Raw genomic sequence first — 25208 nt, 5'->3', positions numbered from 1 at the left:
AGCCTGAAAAACCTCTTTCTCTTTCCCTGAGAATTTGCGTTGAAAGCGAGGCTTATCTACACAGAGCTGTGGCCTTTCAGAGCCAGCTCTCCCAGTGATCTGTCGCAACAAGTCTCACCAGGACAAACAGCGAGCAGAGCTCTGGAAAACAGCTGAACACCCCTCCCCCCTCCCTTTAGAACCTCAACACCCTGCTCAATTAGTGCTTCGGTCCCCGCCCCCCACTCAACTCGTTAGCAGATGTGAATTCAGAAAACGTAATTGTGCATTAAAATAAAAATGGAGTAGTTTCGCTTCTATGTTTTTCTTCTATGTTTCTTTGACAGATCACCCAGGACCAATTCAGTCTGCTCTCTCCATGTAGCATCCACACTGGCAGACACACGCACGCAGCACACACTGAGAAACTTCTTCATATTCCTCATCCTTCACCACCTGGACCTCCCTACCCCGCCAACCAAATGTGGGAACACTGAGCAAGCCTTTTAATTTTCTAAAATGCCACCCAAGAGTCGCATATAAAATAACTGTGCTTATCTTCACAGCATTTCACTGTTTTACATGTAAATAGGGAAAAGTTATACTTTAATGAATTTATGTTTGATGCCAACAGTCCACTCAATGGTAGAAGTACTCTATGCCTTCATTTAGCAGGCCTGCTCTGTAAACTCAATGTAAGTCACACAAAGTTTTGCAATAAATCTTGATGCTCTGGCATTTCTAGTGGTTACATGCATTGCTATATTCAATTTACATCTCTATAATCAGAAGACCAGAAGAAATATGACTAGCACTAACTTTGTGTTTGACTCTGGTGTACATGATTTATGTCTGTAGTAAAAATTTAGCAGTAGATTAAACTTTCTGAGTTTTTCAAGTGATGCATATGAAATATGAATATATTTTATATATTGGCACATCTACTCTCTGGCTGGGCAGAAAGAGATGCAAAAACATGTGAATGATCACATTCTGTTCTGCATAATTCATAATTCAGGCACAACAAAATATTTCAGTTCAAAGTGAATCATCATCAGGAGCTGAATCTATCATCTCTAAGATGGCACCCTGCTTCTCAGTTTATTTGATTGATATTTTAAACCGGGCAGTAAATTTCTCAGGATGATTGGAGTGAGGCGTTTTATAGGGCCGAGCGGGTCGCCCTCCTCCTGAGGAAGCGGGTCGTGATGTTAATCTGCTCTCACAGACGCCGTCACCGGGGGTGACTCACAGGGCTGGGGCTTTAAGGAGCGTGCGTTAGTGCAGCAGGATGTTTACCGAAGCGTTCCAGGTTAAGTGCCTGGCCTGGGGCTGCGGCAGCAGTCTGTCACTGCTCCTGGGTGGGGAAGCCAGCTGAAGCACTCATCCTGCAGTCCACAGTCCAGCCCTGAATGGGCTTTGGGTGGCCATGCAGCTTAATGGCTACTGAGCTAAGTAGTGGGCTTTCATGCTTGATTCCAAGGTTTGTTTCCACTGCTGTTGTATCCAAGAGCAAGGCACTTAACCTGAATGGCTTCAGTACATATCCGGCTGTATAAATGAGATTGTATGTAAAAATGTAAGCTGTGTTAGTAACTCTGGATAAGAGAGTCTGCTCAGTGCCTGTATGTAATGTGCATTTAAAATAGCAATGTAAAAATGCTGTGTAATGGCACTGCCCAGGGAGTGAGGTATTCAGTTGCTAGGTTTTCTCCAGCCTTTTTGCACAAGGGCAGCTCCTCTGGTTGGTTGGTTGGTTGGGCTTTGGTACTGCTGTGCAGCTTCTCTGTTGAACTCCAGAGCAAAAAGAAGTGGCACGGGGGAAGCATGGTCTTCAGAGGGTACGCACGCTGCACTCCCACACTGATGGAGGGTGATGCAGAAGACCAATGCTCTGATAAAATTTGATTGAAATTCCAAATTGTGAGAAAACGTAGAAATGAGGGTATGAAAGCGATTGAAGGGCAGAAAGTAGGGCTCCATCTTGAATCTGAACCAGCAATCTCTAGTAATGACTCTTTAACCACTATACCTCACCACATACTAATGATAAGGGCTAATTGTATATATTTAGCTTTTTTGTCAAAGCAGTGGCTTTTTTAAAATGTAGCCTTTGCCAGAAGCACATGCCTGCAACAATCTGTGACCCTGGATGGGCGCATTTGCAGGGGTGCGGTGCGGTGTGGGGCAATGTTGTGTCTGCGGTGAGGCCCCCCCCCCAACCCCACCCCCCACCCCCGCCCGCCCAAACCTCACTGTGTTTACAGCTCCCCCCTCCGCTGCAGCATACCTGAGCTAGCTGAGCCTTATCGGGCCATTTTTAAAGAGAACTCACCCCTCCCCCAACTAACCCCACCCCAATCCTCTTTAATAATTACCCCCAGCGCTGTTTTAATTCCTGTGTCTGCTGGTTGATCTGCTTAGCGCTGCCGCTTAAGCTTCAGAGGGGCTCCTCTGATTGAGGAGGGCTTCCCCTTAAGTGTTGTTTTCTCTGCGGACACCCCCGCTCAGAGCGACTCACATCGCTCTCATTCTGCACGACCCACATGCACACTGAACTGAGCTTCCTTAGGCCTGTTTTGCTATGGATGTGCCCCATGTGGGAATCAACCTGCAATTTTAGGGTTACAGACCTATAACTCACCCTCTGTTCCTCGCCAGCTGTGTTTTTGTTTGTGGTCACAGGACCAGGAACCGTGGATGACGATCTCAAGATCAATCCGAGAACACCCATGCTCCACATTTTCCACTCTCTACATAATATTATAGCCTGATTACTTAACCTCTGACCCCGCTAGCTTTGGTCTGGAGTAACGGTGCGAAGGTATGCCATGGTATTAAATGGACAAATGGGGTGCAACGAGGTTCCTCGCAGACCAAATAGAGATCTTTCACAGTTTTCCCCGTGTGAACCTTTTCACATTTTATCATTTTACTCCTTAAAAGGGTAATGGGCATTGAAATGCTTTTCCCTTCCCCAACACAATAAAGTGAACACATTTATGTTTCAAAAACGTTTTTTCAACTTTTTTTTTTACAAAAATGAAAGAAGTACATTGCTCATTTACAACAGTCAATAAGGATTCAATTGTAGACAGGCTTTTGGCAGAAATTGCAGCTCTGAGTGTAATGTACAATTGCATTAAGTGTCTGCATAAAGTGTGTGACCGAGTTACTGTTCTGAGTCTCATATTTTTGTCGCGTTGCAACCTATGCTATCATTGATTTGGGAAACTGGCTTACTAGACCCATTTTCCCTTGTCTACAATGACAGCACATATCCCCCGGCAAAATCAACCCGCTCGACTGTGCAGAATTACTGTGGATTTGTGAAAAAGGAGGGTTCTCTTAGAAGACAATTCCCTAATCTACAGAAAGTGTGAAAAATCTGTCAAAGGGAATATGCATCCAGTCTCTTATTTCACCTTTGGGAGCACCTTCCCTGAAGTTATGCTAATAAAGCAGAAATGACTCTCATGAAAACATAATGACTGGTGTACATTTACATAGGTAGTGTACAGGGATGTCTCTTTTGCCAGTAGCAGAGTGTAAGGGTGTTCATATTTTAACCAATGCACTTTAATGAATGTTTCAAATGTTGTGTGACTATGAAGAACAAATGCTATTAGCATTCTTGTGTGAACCTATTGCAGGTGTACTATGACTTGCCACAGTCAATGTTGCATCTGGGAATTATTCATTGTTTTTTAGTTTTATCAGAGGGCATCCCACCATTAAAGATATACTGTCTATGGAATTGTTTTCTCACAGAAATATGTATTCTGCAAGAGTTGCATTCAGCAATATTCATTTAAAAAGCACATCCACACACACACACACACACACGCATACACACACATTACTAATTATATATATGTGTGTGTGTGTGTGTGTGTGTGCAAATGTGCAATTAGTCGGGTTTGGCTGTGTGTATGTGATCTTCATATTGTTTTGAATATCTTGAATACTCCAAAATGTTCATATCATTCCACCTCTCATTGTGGATATGAATTAATCCATAGGAGGCTTGATGTACCGGATCCACCTCAATCATGGCCCTGCTACAACGTGTAAATAACTATGGAAGAAGAATAGTTTGGACCAGTGGGGTCTCTAGGTTATACAGGGCATAACTGTAGCATTGCGGATGGAGGGAGTGATCACTCACATATGGCAGCATCCGTAAAGTGCACCACAAGCACAGGCTGCAGCAACAGGTTTGCATCAAAGCCTTGGGTCACCCAAGGCTCTTCTGGTTACCACTTTGTTAGCATCTCTCTTCCCACAGGCTATTTTGTTGCAGGTGCTAGCTGTGCTGTAGTACTGTGTGAAGTGTGTAGCATTTCACCCCACAGGCTGTTGCTTGTTGCAGGTGTTAGCTGTCCTGTAGTACTGTGTGGGCTGCAGTGTGGGGGATGGTCACTAGTTCACAGGCAGGCGCGTTGGAGGAGTGCACAGGATTCATCTGTACTGCCCTCCCCCCAGAGGCACCATTTCCAGCTCCACACTGAGTAGGGAAAAAAGCAGCTAAAAATGTGAATATTCCTCTCTGTTCACACAGACTTTAGCGTATCTTGGGATGAATCCATCATTTGTGATGCAGCATTCACATCAAAAATATGTCTTTTCTCATGTAAAGCATTTTAAGGACTATTCTTTGTTACTATTATCTATTCTCCAGATCAAGTGGTGGCTGGAATGCTGTGCTTCTGGAGGAACGTGTGCAGGCTTGCATCGCAATTACAGTCTGACACGGGTTCTTGCATTACAGTGCACTGAATAAGCTCAGCTCGGAAAAGGCAATAGACCTGACGATGCTGAAATGCATTACAAAGGGGATTTCACTGCCCATGCCATGTACTGTTGAAGAGCTGAGCATTCCATTATTCCTGCTAGACAGCGTGTAGTTCTTTGGGCCGGCCGGGCTTTAATGACACATCTATCTATAAAAGTGTGTAGCTTCCCAGAACATTTGGAGCATTAGGAGCAAAAAAAAATCAATCCGAACTGATGGCTCATTGGTAGTCTCCTTTGTTGCTTAGGATTGCGAGATGGACGCCGAGATGGAATAATTGATTAAGTATTGAACCGCCCTCAGAAATGATGGATTCTGGGAGTCAAACTGCTTACCTCTGCCATTCTCACTTCGGAGGTGGTAATCGAACCACACACCGGCTCCCCGCGAGCGAGCGAGCGAGCGAGGCAGGCTGTTTAGACATCATCCGCGCGGAGACGGAGAGGGGAAAGAGCGAGAGACGTCTGGTTGTGATCAGCCTTCCCTCCGTGGAGGATGCGCTCGGCGCTCTGAATGCAGCCGTCCCCTTGAACTGTGAACATGTCTCACATTCCACGCTTTGATCTGATCTTCCTGCGGTGTGATAGGCTGAGACGCTCCCTGACAGCTGGATGTGTCGGCTCTGCCAGGCTCTGTGTGCTCTCACTCGTCATTACGCGCTAATACAAACACACTCGTACAAACACATTCATACAAACGCACTCGTACTAACACACTCGTACTAACACACTCGTATAAAAGGCACTCATACAAACACGCTCATACAAACACACTCATACAAACGCGCTCATACACATTCATACAAACACGCTGTCATACAAACACACTCGTACTAACACACTCGTATAAAAGGCACTCATACAAACACGCTCATACAAACACACTCATACAAACACACTCATACAAACGCAATCATGCAAACACACTCATACAAACGCGCTCATACAAACGCGCTCATACAAACACACTCATACAAACACACTCATACAAACGCACTCATGCAAACACACTCATACAAACGCACTCATGCAAACACACTCATACAAACGCACTCATACAAACACACTCATACAAACACCCTCATGCAAACACACTCATACAAACTCACTCATGCAAACACACTCATACAAACGCACTCGTACAAACACACTCATACAAACTCACTCATACAAACGCGCTCGTACAAACTCACTCATACAAACGCACTCATACAAACGCACTCATACAAACACATTCATACAAACGCACTCATACAAACGCACTCATACAAACGCACTCATACAAACACATTCATACAAACGCACTCATACAAACGCGCTCATACAAACGCGCTCATACAAACACATTCATACAAACATGCACATACAAACGCACTCATACAAACACACTCATACAAACGCACTCATACAAACGCACTCATACAAACACACTTATATAAACACGCTCATACAAACGCACTCATACAAACTCACTCATACAAACGCACTCATACAAACATGCACATACAAACGCGCTCATACAAACTCACTCATACAAACGCACTCATATAAACGCGCTCATACAAACACGCTCGTACAAACATGTGCTTCCGTTCACACGGGTGCGGGTAGCAGCCTGACTGGGGTGCGTTTCTCCCAGTCACACCGGGAGCCTGGTGGCGCTTTTCGTTGTAAGTGCTCCTAAGTGTTTTAATCCCTGATATGACAGCCAGCCGTTAATCAGTGGCCCCCCCATCCTGTCGTTAGCCATGTGTGTGTTCGCCCTGACGTGAGGAAACTGACAGAGGAATGCCGAGCTGGCCCGGGGCCCGCCCGCACCTGGGGCCCTGCGTTAAATGTTAGCGGCAGGGCCTGGCTGTGGTCTCCGGCTGCGTGAGAGTGTGTGTGTGTGTGTATGTGTGTGTGTTTGTGTGTGTGTGTATGTCTGTGCATGTGCGTGTGTGAGTGAGTGAGTGTGTGTGTGTGTGTGTCTGTGTATGTGCATGTGTCTGTGTGTGTATGTGTGTGTGTGTGAGCATGCATGTGTCTGTGTGTGTATGTGTGTGTGTGTGTGTGTATGTCTGTGCATGTGCGTGTGTGAGTGAGTGAGTGTGTGTGTGTGTGTGTCTGTGTATGTGCATGTGTCTGTGTGTGTATGTGTGTGTGTGTGAGCATGCATGTGTCTGTGTGTGTATGTGTGTGTGTGTGAGCATGCATGTGTCTGTGTGTGTATGTGTGTGTGTGTGTGTGTGTGTGTGTGTGTATGTGTGTGTGTGTGTGTGTGTGTGTGTGTGTGTGTGTGTGTGTGTATGTGTGTGTGTGTATGTGTGTGTGTGTGTGTGTGTGTATGTGTGTGTGTGTGAGCACGCATGTGTTGGGTTGTGCGGGAGCGCTGCCCGATTTCCATTTTTATTAACAATTGGGTTTCCTCTGTCAGGGAGACAGATGGATGTGAGCTGGCGGATCAATGTCACTCCGCCTCCAGCATGCCAAAGGAGCCGGCGCCGGCGAAGCGTTAACTGCTTCCTGCCTCCCTCCTCCCCTCCACCACACGGTCCCTCCTCCCCTCCACCACACGGTCCCTCCTCCCCTCCACCACACGGTCCCTCCTCCCCTCCACCACACGGTCCCTCCTCCCCTCCACCACAAGGTCCCTCCTCCCCTCCACCACAAGGTCCCTCCTCCCCTCCACCACAAGGTCCCTCCTCCCCTCCACCACACGGTTCCTCCTCCCCTCCACCACACGGTCCCTCCTCCCCTCCACCACACGGTTCCTCCTCCTCTCCACCACAAGGTCCCTCCTCCCCTCCACCACAAGGTCCCTCCTCCCCTCCACCACACGGTTCTTCCTTCCCTCCACCACACGGTCCCTCCTCCCCTCCACCACACGGTTCCTCCTCCCCTCCACCACACGGTCCCTCCTCCCCTCCACCACACGGTTCCTCCTCCCCTCCACCACACGGTTCCTCCTCCTCTCCACCACACGGTTCCTCCTCCTCTCCACCACACAGTCCCTCCATCCCTCCACCACATGGTTCCTCCTCCCCTCCACCACACAGTTCCTCCTCCCCTCCACCACACGGTCCCTCCTCCCCTCCACCACACGGTCCCTCCTCCCCTCCACCACACGGTTCCTCCTCCCCTCCACCACACGGTTCCTCCTCCTCTCCACCACACAGTCCCTCCATCCCTCCACCACATGGTTCCTCCTCCCCTCCACCACACGGTTCCTCCTCCCCTCCACCACACGGTCCCTCCTCCCCTCCACCACACGGTCCCTCCTCCCCTCCACCACACGGTTCCACCCACAGTCCCCGCGTTCGTGCCGTCCCTGTCCCCATTCCAGTTCGCACAGGGCTTCATTACACATTCCCTTTGTGTGGGCCGTCAGTGTGCACTTGAGATAATATTCCAAGTGTCACATTTCTGTGGTAGCACACAGATACACACTCAAACACACTGGGATGCTCATGCAGTCAGGAAATAATAGTGTTGCACATTTGCAGGCGGCCCCCAGCCACCTGCTTGAAGTTATTAAACTGACTGCAAAGGTATTATTAGATGTTATTACACTATTGCACTTTATTGGATAGTAATCCAGTATTTGGCTTGTAAGAGCGCAGTGGCGAACCTCCACAGGAAGAGCAGCAGTCGGGTTTTAATGAAATGATTTTTAAAAAGACAGGATGTGTTCACTTCTGCGTTTTTGTGTGTGTGTATATGTCAGCCATGAGGAGAGCAGGCAGTTGGAGTCTGGGACAGAGCGAGCGATTCGCTCAGACGTGTCCTTCAGGGGCGGTCACAGTGGGAGAGAAAGAGAGAGAGCTCACGGATTTGTAAGGATCTGAGAGGCAGCCCACAGACACAGGGCAGGTTATCTCTGCCTGCTGGTGCTGCAGAGGGACTCTTAATGTGAGAGGAGACTGCAGCGGGAGGAAGGGGGGGGGTGGCAGGCGGGTGTATGTGGGGCCAGCAGACTCTTAAATGTAGGAATTGCTTCACTGGCTCTGCTCCACTGACTGCTGTTTTAGTCAGTGTAACATCACGATGTAGCCACCTGACCACACACACAAAACTATGTGATGGTTTGACAGTTACCTGCACGTGTGTGCACATGTCCCCAATCACACACAGCACAACCAAACAAAAATATCTATTCAGACATGAGTCTGCAAACACACACACACACACACACACACACACACACACAATGTCTCTCTCTCACTTTTTTCCTCTTACTCGCACATACACACATGCATGCATAGAGAGTGTCTCTCTCTTCACACACACATAGAGCAGATGTCTCCATATGCCTGTGCAGCAGGGTGGCCTCCCCCTCTGTGCTGATCCCCAGAGAACAGCCCTGCACTTTAGCTGACCGTTAAACAAGCACCACCACCATCACCACCACCGCTGCTGCTGCTGCTCAGCTATGGAAGGGGGTGGGGGGGGGGGGGGAGGGGGGGCACAAAGGCTGACATCTCCCGCCTTCCGAAGCCCCGAGTCTGTGCAGTGACGGGGCGGGCGGGCGGGCGGGCGGGCAGCGGGGAGAGAGGGAGAAGAAAAGAGCCCCTGCAGCAGTGTCAGTGCGCTGTCAGCCCTGACGCGTCTCTCCCTCCGCATCGCTGCACACATATGCAAATCCGCCCGCCTCTCCCCAATGCGGCGCTCTAGATCAACTTCAGTCCACCCCCCCTTCCCGCTTCACTCCTCTGCTCTCAGCAGACCTGCGCCGCTGCTAATAAAGAGCTTTCTCTGCACGCCTCAGAGATCAAATAAAGAAATGCTCTGCACATTCCATAGGCTGTGTGTGTGTGTGTGTGTGTGTGTGCGTGTGTGTGCGTGTGTGTGTGTGGGAGAAAGAGGGATGTATATGGTTGCGTGCGAGAAGGAGAAACCGTGTGGGTGTATGTGCATTTGTGAGAGCAAGAATCTCTCAAAGATCTCTCACAAAGAATCTCTCTCTGTCTTTGTGTCTGTGAGAGACTGTATGTGTGTGCATAACAGTGAGAGATTGACTGTGCGTGTGAGCGCGCCTGCATGTGTGTGTATGCTGGCACGGGTCATATGTTCTTACATAATGCTAATTATGTTGTGATAGCTCGTTAAAAAAACCCTCAGTGACCTGATTATTTCTGAACATTTGCAGTTGGGATTTCAATAGACACCAACAGTGTCTCAGTAGTAATCAAGACTCCCACATCGTTTGAGTTCTACTGTGTGATCCGTCTAAATCCTGAATTGAATTTGATGTTATAATTTGGGGCTGGTGATGGACGGACTTTGCCTTTTATTAACTTCTGTTATTCACCTTTTCAGAGTCATCCAATAATCCTAAAGCCAGCAGGTTTTCCAGTAAATTGTGCTGATGACATTGAAACAAGCTGCTTTAAAAACCAGCATGAACTAAATTGGATGTAGGTACATGCTCTGGGGTTATTTTTAAAGACCCTGGCATTCCGATTTAGTTCAGGTTTACGGTCTTTGTATGCATTTTAATTTAATCATTTATTTTCCTACACATGAGATTGGCATTTCTGCTGCACAGCCTAGGATTTGCTGTGTGTGTGTGTGTGTATGTGTGTGTTTGTTTGTGCGTGTATGTGCGTCCGTGTGCGTGTGCCTGTGCGTGTGCGTGTGCGTGTGTGTGAGTGTGAGTGTGGGTGTGTGAGGGTGTTGGGGACTGGGGAGGTAGCTTCAGTTTAACGGACCTGGTCTCCTCACCATTACCTTATGTGTCTGACATAGGGGTTGAAGACCAAAGTGGTCTCTTGTACAAACACTGGCAGCACAAATGCCTCCCCCCACCTACAGTGAGAGCAGCCTTCCGCCTGTCACCAACATGGCTGGTGACAACTGTGCTCTAAATGGAGATACGGTATGTCCTCTTCCCAACCTCTAAAATAGCTGTACGTGTTTCACCCACATAAATATGGCACACAGTCAACACTCTCTCATTACGTGTACTGCAGAAGACAAGTGGGCAGTAAGCATACTTACCTCAGTCAAGTGCACGCTTATGAGCAGATGTACGGAAGGTTAGCTAAATAAGACAGGCAAATGGCTGCTAAGTGAGGCTGCAGTGAGTGATTTGGGTTTTGGGGAGGGGGTGGGCTAGTGGGGGAGGGGTGGGTAGCTGCCACACAGAGGAAATGGCGGGGAGGGGTTTTTAATGAGAATGAGAGGGATCTGTGGTCCCAGCATTGCAGATGACCCCAAGCGGTGGGGGGAGGTTCCGTCCCTGCACGGACAGCCCCGTCGCGGTGGCGAGGCCAGGGGCCCGGGCGTAGCGCTGAGAGCCTGTGGAGGATCCCCTCTCCTCCCCCCCTCCGGAGCGGCGGGCCCCAAACGCCATGTGGCAGGTGGAATTGATTAACGTCGTAGCGCATTAGGGACAGTGCCGTAAGCCCGCCGCGCGCTCCCACACCGCGCACCCCGCCCCGCCCCGGACGCGTCGGCCGGCACGCTGGTGTGGGACGGCGGCAGATGACGCCGCTCGTCGGATCGCCGGGTCGACCGCCCGCCTCCGACCGGCGCGGCTCAGCGGCGGAAAGGTTGAGTGGCATTCGCCGCGGAATCTGCACAGACACTCAATCTACCCTCACCTTCAACCGAACCGCCAGAGCGCAGCGCCGGGGCGCGTGGGGAATGAGAATCAGACGCCAATAAATCCAGGGTGAGAGTAAGAGGCTGCTTCCTCACACTGAGGGGTTTCAGAAGTGAATTTACTCCTGCACCACACTGGGGCAGTTATGTGAATCTTATCATGATTATTGTTCTCCACAATCTAACAAAATTGGAAACCACAGCTGGCATGATTTCATTACTTATTTACCCTTGAATTGTGTATTACTTCTAGTCTGATAAGCCTCTAATAGAGGCATATGTCAAATGGTGTGCCCCTCTGAAGTGTAATATTTTAAAATAAAGGACACACAGTTATGGTCACAGTTACACTGAACACCAAAACAGTAACTCCAGTATTCAGCACCAGAGCTCTGATCTTTCTCTCGTGTCACATAAATGAAAATGCTTATTACCCAGTGCACTTACCTGCAGATTCACCTGCACTTACCTGCAGCTTCACCTTCCTATGACCACGCTGAACTTTGGATTCTTCTGTACCTGCTATCCACGCATTCCAGCCAGCAGCTTCCCCGTGTGAGTTTAGGTGCCGTGTGTCACGTACACGCACGTCCTGCCTCTTATCTCATAATCTGAATGAGCTTTACAGTGAAGGAGAGAAAAATCTCTGATTTGTCACACTCGCCTGAGTGACTCCACAGCCATTTTGTGCCGGAACGTTCTGTGCACATCACCTGAGGTGGAGAGGGAGAGACGCCTGTCTGTGTTGTTTTTCTTTCCTCGCTTCCGTAACAGTGCTTTGTACTGAACCACAGTACATTATGCTTCCGTGTGATTGTACAGGTTGCCAGTAATTAAATGAACTTGAAGTAAATGAAGCCTGGAGCTTGCGGCACATTTCAATAACACCATTCTTTACTTCCCTTTTCCTTCACCCTTTTCTCTCTCTGAGCGAGTGCAATTTGTACTCGTGCCAACATATACTAAAAAAGAAAAAAAATGTATGACATCATGTAGGGAGTAATAATCCTTTTTAAAAAGACGGATATGCTTCTTCCTGTGTTTGGATACAGACGGAATAGGGAGGTATGCGTGCCAAAAGTAAAGAAACATAAGATACACAAGATATTTCCTGGAATTCAAACAGGTGACTGCATATTTCAAAAAAAACCCACTCCTAATAAAACAAAAGTCAGGCCTAATTGGGTAGTGATTGCATCTGGTTTTGTTTTGACTTAGATTATGTTGTCAGAATAATAATATTGTGTTTTCTCTTTGGCATCAGCTGTTTCGTGTCCTCAAATTACTCTGCTTCTGCAGATAATCCATTTAGCTGCCAGCATTGATGGAACAGGTTTGGTTTCATCCAACCAAAAAATAAAAATAAGAAGTTTAGGGCCGCCACGGTAAAAGGGGACATTTGCGGTTCAGAGAGGGAAAAAAGCCTCTTTTCCTTTTATTGGAGACCTGGAGCTACCGTTGATCACCCCTCCATTAAAGCTCACTGGACTCTGACCTGGAGTCAATCCTGGCTGAGAGCGGAGATCTAAATGCATTACGACTGCAGGGGAAGATTGGCTTGTTTATTCGCGGGGGTCGGTCAGTGGACGTTCTCACAGCGTTAGGGGAACGTTGTGTGGGGTGGGCGGTGATGACAGAGCAGTGGCCTGCTCAGCACGCCCGGAGCTGGCTATTGAGCTGCCCCCCCCCCAGCAGCCCTGAGGGTAATAAAGCTCGCAGGCAGCAGCCTCAAACAGAGCCGCGATCAATGAGAAGCGCTCCTGCCGGACTGCTGGCCCAGCTTTATCAACCTGCCCCGTCGGCCAAATCCCAAATCCTCTGGCTCAGCAGCTTCCCAGGAGCGAGCAGCCATTTGCCGGGAGAAAAAGGCGCCAGTGAGATCACATCACCTGCGGGTTTCACGCCACCGTTCAGCCAATCAGCACTCACTCACATAACGAGAGATCATCCCACCCCAGGGACAGGTTGTTGTCAGTATTAAATTGGGATTGTTTTGTTTGCGCCCCCCCCCCCCCCAAAAAAAAAAACTAGTTTAATTTGTCTTTTGTCTGTTTTTACTTAGCAGATCAATTAACAGCAATCTGTCCGACTTCCACAAAGCAATGAAGCAAAGCGCTGCAGTTGGATTTGTCTTTGAATCACAACTTTCTGTGAAATCTGAGGCTTACATTCTGTGGTTGGAGAACGGGTGTCAATCTGCTGTACTGCAGAATGAGCACTTAAGGTATCCTAAGGATATGAATTAACCACGCTTCCACTTAGGCAACCATTTTGGAGTTTGAAGTCACCGAAAGCACAGAAGGAGCTTCTCTTTTTTTTGTTGCCTATTATGGAGGTTGTGCCTTCAGGAGTGACAAAATAAACTGTGTTTTTCTGTCTGGTCTGGCAGCATGAAATCTCCTCACCCACAGACTGTTTTGTCTTGCCGTCGTGAAAGCGGTGAGCGGTGAGTGCTTCTGAAAGCCCTGCTTACATTTCCACAGCTCAGGCCCCTGAGTCCTGCCTTAATGTGATCAGACAGATAACAAACACAACTGACAACCGCTACCGCCTGTGACTCACAGTGTGCTTCTTCCTCTATCTGCCCGGGAAAAGGGGGGAGACCTTGCCTTTGGTCAACACCCGTTATTCTGATAGCCATGGAGCGTGGGTGAGTGACCCAGGGAGGGGGGTGTGAGTGACCCAGGGAGGGCGGGTGTGTGACCCAGGGAGGGGGGAGTGAGTGACCCAGGGAGGGGGGGTGTGTGACCCAGGGAGGGGGGGTGAGTGACCCAGGGAGGGCGGGTGTGTGACCCATGGAGGGGGGGTGAGTGACCCAGGGAGGGGGGGTGTGTGACCCAGGGAGGGGGGGTGAGTGACCCAGGGAGGGCGGGTGTGTGACCCATGGAGGGGGGGTGTGCGATGTGCCGCGGGTGTAAACCGCTGTATGTGTCGCACATGTAGCGGGGCTCTTCCCTTTCCGAGAGGGGTGCCTGAAGGGTTTGGAAGTGGAACACAGGGAGAGAGGAAGGGAGCTGGGCTGGGAGAATGGCTATGGTAATGCGGGCCAGTCTCGTATCGCTGGTTAATGATCCGGCCTCCCCAGTCCGGGGCAGATGAAAGAGGAGCTGGCCATCCAGGCAGCCCCCGGCCACCATTGTCCACGGCTATAAAAAGAAGCAGATAGCTGCGGGGCCCGGGGGGCGGGGGGGCAGCTCGGTGGAATGACTGCCGACTTGCCTGGAGACATCTGACCCAAGCGCCGGCACAGATTAGGGGGCTTTTGTGTTCTGGGGCTGGGATGCCTGGCAGTCCATTGTGCCTGACAGGCAGATAACATGTCCACACCTTTCATGGTTAATTGGAGTGTGAGTGATGGGGGGGCCTGAAGGTCTGAAGGTTAGCTTGGAAGAGGAGCCAAGGTGGTTGTATTGGGGGGGGTGTAGGTGTCAGAAGTTTTTAGTGGTAGGTGGGGTGCCCTTTCACCTGGTCTCAACTCCCATTCCAGACTGCTACTGTACTACTGTATGTAACAATGTTTGAAACTACTGGAGCTCATGTCAGCAGAGCACTGTAGGAATGTCAAATGGCATCCTCAAAAAACATTTAGAGCAAGTCTAAAATAGGTCCTTTTTTAGCATACATTTTTTATTATTATTATTTTTAGTTCAAGCAAAGCTTGGTCCAAGTTTTTGTCAACTTGAAGAACGGTTTCCCCAGCTCAGCGGATGAAAATATCCATTGCAGCTTGTGTATGATTCCAAAAATAAGCATGAAGTTGTGACCAAAGAATGCCCTCAAAGCCCGAGGTTGAGTTTCCCTTCTTAAACAAACAGTTTCGGCGCCAAAGTGCCTGTTCACACACACCCATGAAGCTCCTCCCTCTCACACATTCCACTCTCTCCTTCTCACATGCCCACTGTTGTCAGTCACTTGCAAAGCTCAACTTTGATCACTCTCCTCCAATAATATCTCAGGTTCTCTTTCAGTGAGATGGAGGGTAGGTCCCTGTGAATTTGCCCTCCAGCACTTTAGAGATATCAGATTAACTTACATCAGAGGGGCCTTTAAATTTGAGCCTCTTTGTCTTTTTTTTTTGGTAACCAGGAAACTCATTTAGATTAGGTGCTGAGAATCCAAACAATATTTTTTCCCTTGGACTGACATCCAGATGGGCTTTTGGATAAATTATTTCAAGGCAACGCAGAGCGGTAAATGGTTAAAGACCTGTATACGCTGTGCTGTGCGCCTCTATGAGGCTCTGAACAGGGGTTGTGTAATGGAAAAACTGAGGAATGTCGACCACATTTGCCTCAAGTTTCTTCACACACACTCCAGACTCCAAACACTTTTTTTTTTTACTAGGAACGCAAAAACAGAATCTTCAACGGGGGAAGGGAATTCCAAACAGGCTCTTCATACATTTCATTCTTTCTCCCTCCATAGCAACGGCGAACTGAATGTTGTCGCCTGGGAGATTTGGAGGGCTTTATTTCCTGGCACCTCAAACACTGTACTGTAGGATAACAGAGCAAATGTTTGACCACAAGCTAGAACTCAGGCTACCCTTTCACATCTCAATCATTTCAGCGCTGTTACATTCAGTAAACCTCCTTACCAGCAATCATGGAAAAATGCACACATTTTATAGAGGCATCTTCTAAAATTTAGCCTGACGCAGGGTGCTGGGTAGAAATGAAAGAATAAAACACACACACGCACGCACACACACATACACACACATTTCAAAAAAGCAATCAGACTTCAGCATGTAATGGCTGAAGGAGCTGGATCCGTGGGACACATCTTGAATTTATTTTGCCAGGCTGTGTCAGAACCCGGGAAAAGCTTTTATCAACAGGTCTATTACTCATGTCATCCACTGGTGAACACAAGGCTCTGTGTGTGTGTGTGAGTTCTTTGTTCTGTGTGTGTGTGTGGTATTTTCTCAACCCAGTGGCTGCTTTTATAAGCCTGTGGCAATTTCCACCTACTAACAAATAAATAAATAAAAATGCAGATTAGGTTTGAGGCTCTGCCAGCTTACAGGAGAGCTTTAGGCCACTGTGTTGTAGCTACAGCCCAGTAGCTAATTAGAGGCTTTGTCTCCAGCAGCGCAGTTTGACTTTCTAGGCTCATAATCTAAGGGTGCTTTGAATCTGACCAGGTTGAAACACGTGAGATAAGTTCACCCAACTTCCGAGGATGCGCTTTACTAACAAATTAATGGTCGGTTACTTCTGACCTTGTGTAGGTGGGGCTCTGGGTGAAGGCATAAATTAATATGCGATTTCCTTGACTGGCTTGTGTAGCTGAGTCATGGCAAACATCAAGGTTCAATATTTACAACAAAACATATAAAATGGTGCTCGATAGCTTGCAACCAGTATCCTGAAAAAATTACTTGGTAGCTACAAAATTTTAACAACGTGCCAATGAATTGCTTTGCTACTAGCTTGCAAACCCTCTATACATGGCCAGCTAGTTACCCAACCAGTTAACCATGTACGTGTTCTCAGTCATAAAATGGGAGAAACACATTTTCGTAGTAGCCACTGATGCTGCCTTAGACATTTCCACTTATATATCTGTAACAAAGTATACACATTAGCACAGGCTTGACATTTCAGACTTTTCTCATATCCTCCCGTGTTGCTTTTTCCATGTTTCTCATACATCGTGTCGGCCTGCTTTAACAATAGTTTTTAAACAAAGGCATCACAAGGCCTTTCAGAGAAGAGAAGCGGGCACTCCTGCTATCCTCTTATGTTCTGGTCTTGTCCCAAGCTGAAAGACTATTGGTCGACTATATTCAAACACTTATTCAGGCTCAGGGCATAGACTTACAACCCAGTGCTCTTATCGCTATGTTTGGTGTTCCAGATGGTGATTAACCAATGAGAAACAGGCAAAAGGACATCATGGCCTTTACTTGTTGCTAGACTGTAAATCACCTAACGCACCAGGGGTGTCGCTCTGGATTCGATGCTTTTTCAAATACTAGAAAAGATAAAGACTAAGAGGTTCATCAAGTAAATTCTAATCTACCTATAAGCAGTGTTTTCGGGAGAGCAGAAAAGAGAAAAATGAATCCTCATGTTCCATGATATACCGTTTTATTCAGCTTCTGAATAAAACACATTTTAAAAAGAAGAGATGTGCGGGCACTGTTGAAGCAATCTTCTGAAATCTCCAAATTAATTAATAGACAGATACTAGAAATGAGGAGATCAATAACTTTACATGGCCAAATCAGGAAGTACAAGTCAGCTGGAGGGGAGAATGGAGAGATCCTACTGCCAAACCCTCAGATTGTGTAAAATTAAATTTCCAGCATTCTAACTACCCTTTCCTGACAGACCGGAGACTGAGACTACAGCAGCAAACAGCCCCGCTGAGCCCTGTCGCCCAGTCAGGCTGTCTACCATCAGCCAGGCTCCCCCCCCCTCTCAGCCTCCACACACTGCCTTTCTAATCACTGGACCTTGAGATGTGAAAAGGTCACAGTGTGTACTCTGATGGGCTTTTTCCTCCCTCCCTCCATCCCTCTCATCTTTATAACCCCTCCCAACCCCCCACTCTAGCACAAGGGAAGGGGGCAGTCAGGCGATGCTGGTTCAAGCAGCCCTCTGCTTCCCACAGTGGCTGCCTGAGAGCTCTGCTGGGGGGGGACAATGGCGGCGCAGTGCTGGGGCTTGCGCCCTGCGACACTGTGCGTGGTTCTTCCATCGGGATTCATGGCTCTCATGGGAACCTTTCCAAAAAATCTGCCCTGGCTCTTTTCAGCGGAAGCTTCCTGTTTCAAAATTTCAAGGGCTTTCAAAAGCCCTCTCTGTGTCACATGACAGTAATTGAGTAAACGGCAAAACTGCCTCAAACATACACTCCTGCAAGGGCTTTAATGGACTAAGTGTGTTTGCATCCTGCACATTTATATTCTCTCTGGCAAGGCGTGCTCAAGTTACACAGATTTGTGGCTCATTTGTTATCCGTGATGTTAACATCATTAAGAGAATGTCCTATGATATGATAATGATCTAAATTACAGTGACTGACAAAAGTAATGACTTGAGAGAATTTAACAAGAATGGCGTCTACATGGAGGGAGGGAGGGAGGGAGGCGACTGGTTTGCTCATTAAATCTTCCCGTAAGATGTTCTGAATTTGCTTTGTTTTTAACTGGTCTGCAGTGCCATTGCTTGGCTTTTTCTAGTGCAATGAGTTCTTGTCTCTTGTTCAACATTTCAATTATCTCAATTCACTGGGCATGTTTGTTTTCTTACACCGTTCTGGCAGAATCTCCCTTACTCCACTCTCAAACTTCAGTGCAAAGTTTTTTTTTGACAGTTTTGAAAATAAAAACTGGGCTCAGAAGAAAACGCTGTGTCCTCTTCAGGCTGAATGGGTTCTCAGATTTAATGAGCTGGCAGGGACAGAATGTGGAATTTCGCTTCGACCGAGGAAGGGAGCGGGCACAAGAGCTATTTAGTTCCTCTTCTCTCTTCATTATTTGAGCCACAAAGAAGCCTGTCAAAAGCAGGCCGCTCAGATTTGTGGCAGGCTGGCCCCAGTGTGATTGAGTGGCCTCTTTTGGACAGAAGCATCTCTCCAGCAAAAGGAATAAACAAGGGAGCCAAATGAGCATAATGACTCCCGATGGAGGCCCATTCCTTCAAAAGATACAATACTGCAGCCCCTGCTGCCTCAGCCGGAGCCCCCACTGCATCCATAATGCAGCTCTATATTTGCTTTAAAAAAAAAAAAACAGCACAAAACAAAATCAGATTTCATTATTTAGAACAGCAAGACCCAAACTGACCCGTGTAGTTCTGCGCAGCTGCTGTGCTCAATGTGTTTTTGAATGCTTTCTGATGGGTAGTGATGCAGTTTCACAATACTTCTGCGGTCGAGGTGTTCCCCTGACGGCAGATGTGCCTGTCTGGTCACATGCACGCAAGCAAGTGTGGGATTGTTCGATCTCGCCCTCACCCCAAGAGATAACGTATCGATTTGTTCATGTAAAGATTATAAACCGTTAATGAAAAGGCAACACTTGATTTTATTTATCAGATTCATATTATGGGAAATTCAAGCATGCAGAACTCTATCATACAAAGATAAAGAAAGTCGTTTTGCTGTATTCTGTTGACGATCTCTCTCCTTGTAGCCTAAAATTGTCCTGCTTGTTGTGATTTCAGGAGCCCTTCCAGCCATTTGAAACCAGCCTGAGAGAGAGAGAAAAGCTTTTGTTTTCCATGGACACAAAGGGACTTTCCTAGGAACACGTTCAACAATTTGCTGAAGTTCGACCTTCCTGAATTATTGATGACAGCTGATGTGTGAAGCTACAGCAATCAGTGTTGCCTTCACACAACAGAAAAAGAACTTGCCACACCATGCTACATCTCATTTAGGCGTAGTGCCGCCATCTTTCTTTGCTAAATAAACACTCAAGGCCGTATAGGTTGCCCTAGTCCTTCAGCCGCAGTTTTGGAGGATAGAGGTGCATTGTGGCTGTTTGAATGCGAATGCAGAGAATTAGTATGACCTCTGTGCTCCACAATGACAATCAACACTCGGGTGGGAAGACGTCCGCAGGCCTCCCTGTGCTCCGCCCACAGTCGCCTCCCAGGTGTGTTCCCCTCCCCCCCCCCACCTGCTGTGACTCTCTGAATGGAGAGGAATGCAAATGTGTACACCTAATGCCTCACGCACCAAGGGGCCGTTTCAGCTGGGGCCTGTCTGTTTCAAAGAGCCCCGTCCACTGTAGTCAATGGTTTCTTCCACATTACTGCCACTGTCACCGTAGAACAATGGACCTGCTGTGCCATCAGCCGGCTTTGCTTTGCTTTCTCTCATGTCACTCGGTGAGTTCAGCCCTGCTTGATCACATATACATTGAGACCTCGTGGATCAAACCTCTGGGCCTGCCAGTCAAAGTCTCAGTCACACAATGAGTGCATCACTTGTGACTGACATTAAATATTTATCGCAGATGGACTTTTGCATGGGAGATATGATGTATGTCACAACATATTACGTCAACCTGAGCAATTTTCTCAGTCTTTATGGGTCTGCGTTTGCCAGAGGATTACAAGTCTTCAGAACAGTAGGCTTCATTTTTATAATTGTTTCATGCTTCCTCTCATTTTGAATAGACAACCAAGGCACTCATAATTAAGCATCTACTGTTAATTTTTTACATGTTGTCCAGTCTTTTCCCAAGCTTTGGACTACAGTTTGAATATGCACATTTCTGCTCGTTCCCTAATATTGGGGCTTTCATCACCCAAATGTTTCCCATCAATCCAGTTGTCATTTTCCTCAGAACCGATGTTGAGTAAAAGCAAGCACCTTGTGAAGAAGATGCTCAATGGCAGCACTCTTGTGTGTTTGCCTCCCACAGAAGGCTGAGTGGTACATGGCAGCCATCAGGCTTGCCAGTTTTCATGATTCAACACAGATGATTTTGGCAGGCTGGGAGCTGGGGCATGACAGCTTGATGTGACGTGCTTGGGCTGTGGAAAAAGACTCTCTCATCCAGGCCACCCAGGAGGAATGAACTCACTTAGTGAAAAGGCTCACCCCCTTCTAACAAGAGTAAACATGAGGATGTTTTTGCTGTACATCAAAATACCCGGCATATATTACAAGTATGTGCTCTTGCTCTTCACATGCATACATTATAGGACATTTTGTAAAATTATATTGAACAGGTCAGATATATTTAACCAATGTTTTGTAATGCAGGACATAAATCTACCTTCACAAAATAGATCATAATCAATTCTTTATATTTGGATTTCATGTATTTTATTTTTATCTTGCATATAATTTGTTTAGTGCAATAAATAAAAGGAAGAACAATACACCAGTGAAATAATCCAGGTGAAACATTGCTTATTTTTGTGTGCTGATGTTTGTTGTATTGCATGCTGAAAACAAATGGAAAGAATTATTTGTTTATCTTAAGCACCTGAAGAAACGTTATATTAGTAGCCTGGATTGTGTGGTACCTTGAACTGCTTAAATAACCAATTTGACAAATATTATTTTTTATGCGGGTTAAGCTTTGCAAACAATCAAGGGCTGGAGTTCAGTCTCCCACCGCAGCGGTGTTGAGCCTGGTATGTGTGTTAAGTCGGCTCTGTCCGGAGCGTGTGTGAGTGTGCGTGCTTGCATGGCGAGGGATGAATGACCCCACCCCCACCCCTGTAACCGTCATGCTACACGCAGCTGAGAGAAAGCCTGCTGCTGGGGGCTTGAGAATGGCGAACCGCAGGGGCAGTTTCTGACTCATCCATCCAGTGAGGTCGTAAACGTCAGCGATGTGGTCAGCGCTCCTCGGCCTGGGTCTGTTTTCGCTCCCGCTGCGTTAAAAGAGCCTTTTGTTGAGTGCCAGGGTAAGAGGGTAAAAGGCCTCCTCCAACAGCATTTACCTCCCCCTTCCCCCTCCTCCATCACACACTACAGAGAAAGGCCTTGTCCTTTCTCTAACACTGAGCAGGCCTGGTTTTCTCTACAATGCCTGCGGTCAAAATGTCAGCCAAGCTGTGCAGTGGGAAATGTCTCATGCGCAGAGATTAGACCTACGGAAAAACCGAAAAGGCATTTTCATTTCCTATCGCAGTCCTCAGGGATGTGGACCTTAAGTGCTGGTTTGTTAAGAAAACCCCCCTCCCCCCTTCCCCCACCAAAAAAGAATGACCACCAGTCATTTTTTAATTGAAAATTTTTGTAGCATTAATCTGCTGTTGTCCCTAACCATACCTAAAACATGAATAAATATAACTGGTAAAGCAAAGTTTGATTGTTTGAAATAGTATAATTTCTTTATAGAAGAACATTATTCATTTCCGCCTCTGATTTTTCTATCACAATTGTTCCAGATTGACACAAACAGAGGACAGGCCAGACTGTCATCTGTATTCAGATCTCTGCCGCATATGCTGTACACATCATTTACTCATTATGTCCCTGGATTCCACCAACGTTTCCCCATTCCATACGCCTGAGAAAAGCGTGAAGCACATTGCAGGGATGCTTATCGGAGTAGGAGCTGGTTCTGCAGCCGGTCGCCAGTCAGCCTATGTGTGTTCATGCATGTGCTCACCACCGTGGCTCACAGGTCATCCATTCTGGTTAGCCATGAGGTTTGTTGCGGTGTTCGGGGGGGAAGTGAAGCGTATGAACTTTTGAACGTCTGGTTCCCCAAGGCAGGGAGTTTTACTGTGAAGATCTGACAGGCTCGCTATATGTGAAGAATGCAGTGGCACAGCTGGAGAGAGGATCGCACAAGTTCCCAGGGAAACTGGGACGAGGAGTGCCATTCCACGGCATTCAGAGGTAGAGCCCTCTCCCTCTCTCACCTTAAATTAACACACTGTGTCTTCTGTTCTCACGTTCTTTCAGTCTGTGGAAAGATAGCACTGCGCCACCTGATTTCCATCTCATGCAAACGTGGTGTGTGTGAAGGGTTTTATTACTGTGCACTGAGTATGGCCTTGAATCAAGTTCAAAGGCCAACATAAATACCATTTAAACCTCCTTCTCTTATTTTCTTATGTTCCATGCGAGGCTTAATTACCACCATCAACCATTGAAGAGACTAGCCGATTTGACCTGTTGTCATCCACAGTAAACTGTAGTGTCTAATGATTACATTTGTCTGTACTTTAAGTAGGCCTGTGTTTGACAGGAGATTAAGTACACAGGTACAGTGCAAATCCAGACAAAATGTCTCAGTACAAACCATTTTCCACCTGTGCTGACGTACCTGGACACTTCCAGTCTCCTGCCCGTGCTGGCGGAAGCTGCCGGTGAACAGAGAGCAGTGTGCTGTGTGTGCGTTTGTGCCGCGGAGCTGTGACTGCGCCCAGCTGGCGGGGGAGCCGGGCCCGTGGAGCCGCTGCTCTTCATCACGCGAGGGAGCCCGCCTGTCATCCGCCGCGGGTGCGAGCGGCGGGGCGGGCGGCGGGGCGGGCGGCGGGGCAGGCGGCGGGGCGGGCGGCCGGGTTCTCTAAACACGGCACAGGAAGAGCCCGCGCCGCGGGTCCCGCAGGCAGCGGGGGCAGGTCACGGCTGTTTACGCAAGACTTTCCCGTTGACTTTTCCGGCGAAGGAGAGCGGATGCCCGGCCTTCGCTGGCGGGCCCCTCTCCCCGTATGTTCCTCTTCCTTGCTGAGAATAATAAGGTCAAATGAATAAATCAATGAAGTGACTTTGCCTGCTTTTCCTCCCAAGGGCTGAGAGGGACCAAATGGACCTGTGAGTGGCCGGGACTTCTGAAGCGCTGGGCCAAGGAGTGAATCCTGCGTCTAATCGCTTAAGTGGACTTCCCTGCTGGTTTCTGAGGACATTTATTACGGGGGATTACTCAAAGTATGATGTATGTGGACCGGCATGGCTTACTTTACAGTTACCAACGCACTTAGCTGCTCACAGCATAGCCTAAATGTAAAATACTGGTGATTTGTTATGGTCCTGTCGGGCCTTGTGAGGTGAATGTTTGTGGTGGGGGGCGGGGGGGCAGGGGGTGTGGTGGGGGGTGCATGCTGTATTCACGCTAGATGAGAGAAATATACAGTCATATCAGGAACATGAGTCAATATGCAACAGAAACGCTCTCCTGTGTGCACTAGATATGTGTGACAGAGCTTATTTCCTTTGCACCTGCACGCATGCCATTTCTCATTTAAAATCACATGCTTTCCCTGTGATTCATCCCTGCCTGTTTTTCGCTCAAATCAGGCTGCCTGCTGTTGCACTGAGACCAGCATCTGCCCTATATGGCTTGCTGGGTTTCCCTATGAAACATGCTCGCTTGGCTCCACAGTGCTTTACGGATTGCTAAAATGGCCGGGTGCAAGCAGTAATTTGCTTTCCCTTCATCTGTGCTCATTAATCTTTCCTCTTTTTTTTAACTGCAAAGCAGTTTATTAGAATTACCTATTAATTAACAGAGCAAGCATCACAGTAGACATAAAGGGGAGATAAAAACACAACTGGGACATTTTCTCTGGTTTTTCTGAAAAAGACAGGTAACAATAAAAAATATATGTAATCACAGAAAAGCACAGGTGATTATAGCACAGGCTGCTCCTTTAATTAGTCTTCTGGTGATTTATTTTATTCCATTTCACCCACGAGGCGCAATGTCACATTCACGCTTCGCAGACATTACGGATATGAATCAAGCTCAAATCTCTGTCACCCACGATGGCTGATTTATGGTTGTAAGTAAGGAAAATGCGTGTTTCTGACATAGCTTGTTAATTTGGGTTACGCCCGGCGTGCTTGACAGACGGCACAGTTTGACGCCTCTGACTTAAAGAGCGAATCTGCAGCGATCTCCTTTTCCTCGCTGCGCTGTCTGCTATTTAGGAGTGAAAAAGCGAGCCCCAGCCCCGCTCCCTTGCCTCAAAATGGCAGCTGCTCCTGCGCGGATGAATGTGCTAGCCAGCATGAGGCAGTGTGAAGACTGAGTGCTGTGGCTGACTGCCGCGCTCTCAGTGTGAAAATGATCCCATTAATTCAGTTTTCCCTGGCCTCCCTGTGCCTGTTGTCTCTGTGTGTTACTGAGATGATTCCTCCTGTCATGTCAAAGGCAACATTACCATATCCTCGTTGCCTGGGCAACCAGCTCAGGGAAAAAATCCCTTAAAGCCACCCCGCTTGAAGCAGGTAAACATGAGAGGTTATCTCTGCTGCTGTATGACAAATAGCATGGCATGTCAGCTTGCTGAAAGGACCATCTCTCGCCTTCTCGCTATTCAGCTGTTTGTTGTTGGGGTTATTTTTTATAATAACGGTGCAGTACTGAACCTGTTTTCCAGTTTTTCATTTACAGCCTGGTTCATTGTAGACACAAT

General features: G+C 47.7%; 1 protein-coding gene across 3 annotated transcripts in view; it reads left to right on the top strand.

Moving 5' to 3' along the window:
* Positions 1-21240, top strand: part of LOC118214774 (neuronal acetylcholine receptor subunit alpha-7) — a 77597-nt gene extending 56357 nt beyond the window's left edge. The window contains exons 12-13 of one of the 3 annotated variants that reach the window (XM_035394987.1): positions 19536-19969; positions 20744-21240. The gene's annotated coding sequence lies outside the window, so the exon portion shown is untranslated. Of the gene's footprint in view, positions 1-326; positions 692-19535 lie in introns of those variants that run through there. The other 2 variants (XM_035394986.1, XM_035394985.1) reach the window with 2 other exon arrangements.
* Positions 21241-25208: the final 3968 nt, after the last annotated feature.

The sequence above is a fragment of the Anguilla anguilla genome, chromosome 16, assembly GCF_013347855.1.
Source record: "Anguilla anguilla isolate fAngAng1 chromosome 16, fAngAng1.pri, whole genome shotgun sequence".
Classification (NCBI taxonomy): domain Eukaryota; kingdom Metazoa; phylum Chordata; class Actinopteri; order Anguilliformes; family Anguillidae; genus Anguilla; species Anguilla anguilla.
The sequence above is the reverse complement of the archived record's forward strand: the minus strand, read 5'-3'. Positions and strand labels throughout refer to the sequence as shown.